We start from the raw sequence: 7,740 nt of genomic DNA, 5'->3' as shown, positions 1-7,740 counted from the left end.
ACCTGGCCAAGTCACGGATCCAAGCAGGTAGGAAAGGAAAGAGACAGGTTTGTTATTGCTGACCCGAATTAAGAGCTCCCTGCCAGCAGAGGGGAATCCCTCCCTTGCCTTGGCTCTGATCTCGTGGTAAGTAAATACAATTCACTACCTTGGAAAAAAAGCGGCTAAGGCAGTTTTCTGCTGTTTTAGCAAGTTGACTATGGTCATCATGTGATCAAGAGGGGGCCTGGGACTAGTGACAGGTAAGAGTATGGGGATGGGAGTGGGGAAGAGGGGTGGGACAGCATTCTTTCACCATCAGCAAGCTTTTCAATTGGCTCAAGCTACCCCTTGAAAGCTTCAGGCTACAAATATTAAGAGCTTTTCTCTGCCAGTTTGGCCCCCAGGACCAGCTTATCACAGAGTTAGGTAAGTGCCAGAGAAAAGAAAGTGGCACAAGTGTGCTAGGGCAGCAGGTAGCTACCGCAGCAACTAAACTGTATCATGAAACCACATCCTAAACCACCTATTTTTCCTGTGGCTAAGTCTATCATATGTCTCCCAGTGTGTGTGATCTTTCTATTTAAACTCTGCCTTGGAGCAGAAGCTGTCCCTTAGCATGCACTTGTACAGTGTCAGCACCATGGGGATCTGATCATGATCGTATGCCTAGAGACTGCATACTATAACTACTCTTTACGTAGTCTCACAAAAAAATGAAAAGCATTCAACTGCTGCCAACAATCGTGGCTATCCAGTAGCGCTCTCTTTTAACTGAAATATTTGCAGACCTGCTTTGGAGAACTTTTCCATCTTCTCCTGTTTCCTGCAGGGATATTATCTGTGCTTGTGAGGATTCAATTAATGCCATTGATGTGGAATGTTGTTCCATTCATCACCAGCCTCTGCATCTAATGAATAGGATAATCTAATTCTCCCCAGATAAATATGACACCAAATTAAAAGAGTTCATAGACTGCCCACAAAATGGAGTGAGTTTGTTTCAATTTATTGCCTTTTAAATTGCACTGGATGCCTCAAGTATCAACCTAGCTATAAAAAGTGAGTGATAGAGGTTGAAAGTTTATTATCATTAATGTTTGCCTCTATTTATATTAGAATTGAGTATTAGTATTAGCTGGAAGAATAGCAAAAGGAAGGTCATCCAAATGCCACGGTTTTTAACCACAATCTTACTAACCTAGTGCAAGAGCTTTAAGGCATAATATTTTCTAGACAATTACTTTTGCTGTGTTTACTGTCACTGAAACATTTAACAAAGTGGTTATGACCTATGATTACAATGATCGGAAAAGTTCACCAAAGAACTGGAAAAAAAGCAGTAACGTCTATCTAGTGTTTGGCTAGTTTTACAAAAGCCTTCTCTCTCTGTTCTCCACCAGAAAAAGAAAGCAGCAAGTTAGCCTGGATTTCAGTGTCCTAGGTTGTCTGATAAACTTTTCCAGAATACTTGGCATGCACACACACACACAAAATAATAATATGACTGTGGATTTCTTACAGGATGATCTGAAGAGGAAGCGACGTGAACTAGAGATTTAGTTCAATGCTTGCAAGCTAAAGGGTATAGACAAATCCAATATCATATTGGATCATCAGTTTCTCACTGCGGGTAATATCTGATGCTTTAAAAGAATCTGATCTTCTGCTTTACTGCTTGAAAATCCTATTTATTTAACAGATTATACCACAGCATCTGAACACTTTCCTGAAATTAATCCATTTAGCCTCATTACAGACAGTCCCAGGACGTACAGGTCTGTCTCTACCTGGCTTTCACAGTTAGCACATTACTTAGTGCAACAGAGCTCTGGCTTAGAACTATAGACCTAGCATGTCTGCACAGCAGAAAACTGCCTTGTGCGGGGATTTCCTCTCAGTCCCAGAGGCAGGAGAAGCACTGAAGAATAAGTGGATTAATATAGTGATTTTTCAAATGCGGCAGGACATTCTTCATTTGAGCCCTAGACTCAGCCATTAATACTCCATGCGTGTGGGACTCTAAGACCCTTTTTTTGCCTTGCCTGCAAGGAGAGAGCTAAGGCTGAGATGGTGGCTGCATGGGGACAACCATGAGATCTTGTATTTAAACTGTAATTTCTTGAATTAATAAGAATGAATGATGCAATCTCAGGCGAAGCAGTAGCTCTGTTTATTTAGTAAGGCATCTTTATTGAGTCCAGGATACCGGAGTATTGAACGTATATTCTATTATTGTATGTTAGAAAAAAATGTTACTAAACAGATAATAAAATTCCTCTAAACAATAAGCTGTGTTTGTAGTCATTCAGCACAGAGTGTGGATAAGTTTCTGCACAGCCCTTTTATTACTTTTCTATTGCAAACTAGAAAGTTGAGTATGTCTTAATATTTCTTACATTAATATTTTTGTCACAGATGCTTCCTAGCAGAGTAATGAAATAAGATTAAGGTGAAAAACCTGGAAACTCTGGAAAGGAAAGGGTAAGTGACTAACACAGGAAGGTAGAAGAGCTGTTTGGTGAGTGTAATGTGCTTCATAACCTGTGATCAGAAAGTTCTGACAAAGTTAGAAGTTTATATCAGCTGTATTCTTCCTTCTTTTTTCTTGTCTATGTTTTCTGTGATCTACTTTTCCTATTTAATCTCAGAGGCATTTTAACTCCCACAACACTCCTCTTTTCTGTTTGAGAAATAAGACTGTTAATGAAGTTTAAAGCAATGAAATCTTCCCCCTCTCATGAAAAATATCAGCTTTTATTATGGCTAAAAGAATAAGGGATCTTCCAGTTCAGTCGCCAAAGAGCTGAGGGGGAACCTGGGGTTGGCTGGTTTAAACTAAAATAGAAATTTAGGAGAAATTTAGCAAAGCAAAAAAAAATCCATTCTGAGGCCAACTGGAACATTCAACTTGCTCCCATCCAAAATGTCATGTTTCAGTTTCAGATTAATGAAACCTTTTAACAATTGTTTTTCAGCTTGAGTCAATTTTTAAAATAAAATTGCCATTTTGAAATCAATACATGGTAATGTTGACTTTTAGTTTTCCCTATTTTTTTCATCTGACATTCATTTTTAAATTCAGCCAAATTTCATTTTGTTCCCAAAATGCTATTTTTCAGTGAATATACTATTGTCATTAACATTTTGCCTGGTCTTAACTGTGATCCTATGTTTCTGTAGAACATTGTTACACATGACTCAGTTCCTGTTTGGACTGTAACTCAATTTCAAAGCTCACTGTCATTTATAACCCCAAAGAGCAATTTCAGCTGAAATCCTAAATCAAATTACAGATTTGTATTGCATTGCTCACTATTTATTAATAATATTGTGCCTACAACATATCCTGTTGCTCATTACCACTGAGAGAACAGTACTGGTTCCTCTGTGTGATCCAGAACTATTTATTTCACCAAATGTTAAATTCCTGCATGTAGACAGTTTACAGAAACCTGCATTTCTTTTGCAAAAAGTACTTCTATCCAGCTGGTAATGCATCAAACATTTCTCAGGATTATAAAACCACTTGAAAGTATCCGTATGATACGTGTCAGTAGACAAATATCACTATATACATTCTTCCAGTTTCAAAGAAATACTGAGTATTATGGGATGAAGTCTTTGGAAGACTTGAACTCCTCTATAAATGACACCCGCAGGTCTCAAGCCCACAACTTTTGGTCAGAAATGCCAGTCCTAAGCCTTTAACAGACACAGGCAGCCCTAGGCACGATGCAGATGCACTGCAGCTAATAGAGATTTGGAACAGGAAGGAATATGGGGAAAACAGAAGCACATCTCGAACAAATCATACTTTCCTCCAAACAGACAGGAGCCCAGCTCCCCAACGATGCCTGTATCTGTTATCTTCCGGGAGGACAGTCAGCTATAAATCAAAAAAAACACTGCTTTTTTTCTGCAGTTTAACACAAGGTTTTTAGTAAACGATAAGTGCTCTACTGATATTTTCTTAGAAACTCAGGGACAAGTCCTTTAAATTCAAATGTACGATACCATAAGACTGAGTGACAGCTAATTCTAGCCCAGCATTGATGGGAATAACACAGAACTGGAGTGACCTTCTTGTTTACATGCGGTCTGAAGCAGAAGAGGTCACTGTGCTGCGTCAGACAGCAGCTCTGTCCTGCTGTGATAGCTCAGCACAAGGATGCACTGCACTTGTTGATCCCAACCACTAAAGGAGCAAAGAGTCTCCAGACTCAGTTAAGGCATTTGTGTTCAGGGGAAGTTGAAGGAACATGTATTATGTCTTTGACACAGTTCCACTTTTGCATCTTACAGTTCAGTATTAGGGCTTATATTCCCTACAAGGGAGATACCACCTAATAAGCCCTCATCAGAAAGCTCTGCAGCTTTGTCATCAGATGGCCATCTTGCCAGCAACATAAGGCTCTTCAGGAAAGCCAGGTGAAAAGCCACAACTCTAGGTGACTATGTAATCTCACCCGGATGCCTGTGACAGGCAGCATTTCCCCACCACAGCACAGTACATTAATAAACCAACATTCATTTAATTTTATTAATTTAACAACAATAATAAACAGTTGCTCCCATTCAGAAGGGCTCCCATCTGCCAAGCGTGCAGGATGCGTTCCCTTCAGTCCTCCCTTCAGACTGACCCAGAAGAGCTAACGCAATAGTCCACGTTAGCACAACCCACCTCCTCCTCCCTCTGCTGGACCCCACAGTGGTGTGCTTCCTGGCACTGGCACAGTCCTGCGTTTTGGAAAATCCACCCTCTGCTCTGAAGGGGAATGTTGCCTGGGCTTCCTCCCAGATCCCGCAGTGCCCACTGACAGCCCTGCAGCCATATGTGGGGGCCTTGTCAGTGCCCCCCAGGGACCAGTTCAACACCATGCAACACTCTGAGTGCCTCCATGCACTGCTAGGGAACCCATAGGGAACCAGGGAGACTGAAGAGCCTTCTCAAATGGTCCTTCCTCAGGAAAACATTGTTAGGTGTGGAGAGATGGGAAAAACACTTTGCCCAACTAAGGTATCTCCTGTTCTCTTACTTCATTTCCCAACAGCAGTAACGGCATTTTGCTATACTCAGTTCAAATACTTCACTGTATTTTATACAAAAACAACCTCAAATTGTTGCAAAATAGAAATCCAAATGAAGCCAGGCGCATCCAATACTTTCTTCTTCTCCTCAGAAGTTACAGCAGTGAGAACACTCTTCTGCAGAGCCTCTGCTTGCCTCTGGCTGGCCACTGACTCAGGATCCTGTTGTCAGTCTTCTGTTTTTCAGGCCACATCTCCACTGGGATGTTGGGAAGATTAAGCTACACCTATTTAAAATCATTTTTTTCCTGAATGGGAGCCTTTGGGAGTTGAACATGTTTTAATTTATGTGCAGTGGAATCATATTTTGAACTGATTTTTGTTAATTTTCCTGGGTATCCAGAACACAGCAGTTTGACTCAACTATTAACGCTTATACCCAGGTATGAGGTTAGCAGAGAGCTCAAGCACCCACAACCTCTCCTCCCCGCCAAACACACACACTAGCTGGCTGGCACCAGCTCCTGCTAGGCAGGCGTGCGCTTTCTGTCATATGACACAGACCAGCTACCCTAGGAGGCGCAGCAAGGCAGCTTTAAAGCAGCTCCTGGAGACTCCCTGCTCTGACTTCATGCACGCAGATCTTCCTGCAGGACAGGAGACCAACTCAGAAGGAAGGTGGCTGGTGGACAAGTGGCAAAAGGCCCACACTGGTGCTGGGCATTTGTTACAGTGCCCCCGTTGGAGTCTGTACTGCATTTTGCTCTGCTCAGTGTTTATCTCGATTTTTGTGCAATAAAATCATGTTAATTAAACTGTGAATGAAAAGAAAGGCCCTGAGTAAATATTTGCATTTGGAAAAGACTAGTTGGAACAGTTTAGGAATTGATTCTGCTTTATTAAAGCACCTGTTCACCCAGGGAACATTTTAGCAGCAATCAATATGTAATGAAATCTTTATTGATGTTTTACAATTGTTTTGTTTCCCAGCAATTGTACCAATAGAACTGGCTTCCCTCAGTTGTTCCTCCAACAACCAAACTTTTGTCAGCCTATGGGAAAGTCACCCTACGCCTGTCAGCCTGTAATCCATAAATCAGTAGACCAGTAACACCGAAGCAGCTCTCTCTCCAGCCCACTGTGCCAAGTCCAGACAAACCCAACAAGGAAAGACAACCTCTGGCCAGAATAACCAAGTACAGGAGCTCCAAGACAATTTAAGCCACAAGTCTTTCACTGAAATCAGCAGGCAATGGTGCACCATAACACCTCAGAATAGAACTTTTGCCTGGCTTCCCTATTCAGATATGAGATCCCTCAAAGCCAGGATCACTCCTCACTCAATGTCTATCCAGTCTCTGGCAACACAGACCTTGTGGGGATACATCTGCATGAATCGTTCATGCTACTTGCTCAGGAGGTTACAAGTTCCCATTTGGCCTTTCCTAACTAACATCCTAAGCTTGTACTTGCACTAAAGCCTCATCGCACAGCTCTGGTCAAAAGAGAGCATTTCTGCACAGCCAGGATGGGGCACAGTGAAAGTGAGCATCTGCAGGGTGAAAATCAGTCCCTAGATCAGAGGGGCAGGGACAAGAAGGGGACCTTGTCAGGGAATGCACCCATTCAAAACTACCAAGAGGGAAGGCACACATTGCTTAAAGGAGACCAAATCTTACTGTCCCGTGCTTGTCCTGCTTCTCTCCTGCTGGAGCCCTGGCCCGTGACTTATTTGGGCACTATTATAAAGCCAATAAGAAGGAAAAGAGAGCAGGATGCAGTAGCTGCTTATTCTCCTTCTTCAGCAGACGGGTGACCATGGCCTTGGGGAGGGCACGGGCAAGCTTTTCAAGCCCATTTCAATATCCCATCCCCATCTGGCCTGCAAGCATCACTCCTCAGAGCCAGGCCTTCTCGCCTGCTGGGCTGCAGGCAGAGCGCTCTTCCACAAGATGGTGGTGTAAGCACAGTTTTCTCTGCAGCAACCATCCTACACATCCTCCTCCCAGCAGCAAGATCTGGCACTTCTCTGTTTAGAAAGCAGAGCCTGAACCCGCTCTTAAGAAAATTAGGGGAAGGCTGATCATCAGGGTCAAAGAGAACAAGATGCTCTCCTAAAAAGTCAAGTAGGTCACCTGGCAAGCACAAGACACATGTGATTCTTGTCCTTTGATGCCTGGAGCAGGCCATGCCTACCAAATTAGGATGACTGACATATCCCTGTTGTCCCTAAGGCACTGAAACCACCAGCAGGCTGTGGTGCAGAAGCATGAGGACAGGCTGGTCCCGAGGCTGGGTCTAGACCTTGACACCCCTTCAGAGCCCCTGTGGCGCTGTGTGAATCCTTGCAGAACTGAGATATCATTTTACATGCAACAACTGGAGAGCACCCACACTGCTGCCTTGCTATCTCCTGGTCCTCTTCCACACCTTTGTCCCATTGGGAAAGATAGCTAGCCCCACACACAGTTATGATCCAACCCCTTTCATGAGTCACACAAACCTGACAGTCATGGAGATTTGTGCATTTGACTCCCCCATGAGCTTTTTGAAAATCCTACCCCAAATTTTGCAGAAACGCTCAGCTGGAAGCACCAGGGAGGGCGCTGTACTGGCAAAGCATCTGACACCTTCTCTTTAAAAGAGTAATGCACAAAAAAGTGCCAAAATACTTATCAGAGCTGCATCAGGCACAGGGCAAAGAGGCCTCAAATGAAGGAAATGCACTCT

This window comes from Struthio camelus, chromosome 7, assembly GCF_040807025.1.
Source record: "Struthio camelus isolate bStrCam1 chromosome 7, bStrCam1.hap1, whole genome shotgun sequence".
Lineage (NCBI taxonomy): Eukaryota > Metazoa > Chordata > Aves > Struthioniformes > Struthionidae > Struthio > Struthio camelus.
This window is presented reverse-complemented; position numbering follows the sequence as displayed.